Source organism: Anneissia japonica, unplaced genomic scaffold, assembly GCF_011630105.1.
Source record: "Anneissia japonica isolate Jap-2015-1 unplaced genomic scaffold, ASM1163010v1 scaffold115762_len762_cov144, whole genome shotgun sequence".
NCBI classification, from domain to species: Eukaryota; Metazoa; Echinodermata; class Crinoidea; order Comatulida; family Comatulidae; genus Anneissia; species Anneissia japonica.
In genome coordinates this window covers 1-762 of record NW_022713114.1, presented here as the reverse complement: position 1 = coordinate 762, position 762 = coordinate 1, and the positions used below count along the sequence as shown (strand labels likewise).

The window sequence follows — 762 nt, the reverse complement described above, 5'->3', positions numbered from 1 at the left end:
CCCGGTATTCCCAGGCGGTTACCCATCCAAGTACTAACAGGGCCCGACGTTGCTTAACTTCGGTGCTCGGACGAGAACCGGTGTTTTCAACGTAGTATGACCGTAGACATGTGGATGATATTTCCACTCATAGTTAATCTGGGCACATATAGCATAATTATCCAATCATGAAGCTCTATGATTGATGACGTTTCATATCAACGCGCGCTTGTCTGGCGGGGATTTCCTCTGACTCCCCTGACCACTCTGCTGCGCCAGTACATTTTTTAAAAACACCGGTGTTGAACAATATACCAACCATTTTACTACGGCACTAACTAGGATGCTTTAGACAGAAGAAGACCGCCGTTTTGTTCAAAAGACCCTCGAACCGGCCTAACACCAGCGAATTAATTGCATATTGTTGATATGAACATATAGTACCTGTATGATTTTTAAGGTATGACAGTGCAATTTCCGGGCAATTAGAGGTCCATATTCTCAAAATTTTTGCACCTCAGCCCCAACTATGTGGGCCCGAGTTCGTGTGGACTCTCACGCACCCTTACTTGAAAATTTGGAGGAAAAATGTAAAAAGTCTACAGCACCCGGTATTCCCAGGCGGTCACCCATCCAAGTACTAACCGGGCCCGACGTTGATTAAATTCGGTGATCGGACGAGAACCGGTGTTTTCAACGTAGTATGACCGTAGACATATGAGTGGTATTTCCACTCATAGTTAATCTCGGCATATAGCATAATTATCCTGAAGCTCTGTGATT

At 44.9% G+C, this 762-nt stretch overlaps 1 non-coding gene and 1 pseudogene across 1 annotated transcript; both read right to left on the bottom strand.

Annotated features, from left to right (window-relative positions):
• LOC117108230 lies at positions 1 to 108 on the bottom strand (annotated as a pseudogene; the record flags this gene model as incomplete).
• A 467-nt stretch (positions 109 to 575) lies between these two features.
• LOC117108229 lies at positions 576 to 694 on the bottom strand. The gene has a single exon (XR_004445345.1). It is a non-coding gene; the product is annotated as a 5S ribosomal RNA (ribosomal RNA).
• Between the last annotated feature and the right edge of the window lie 68 nt (positions 695 to 762).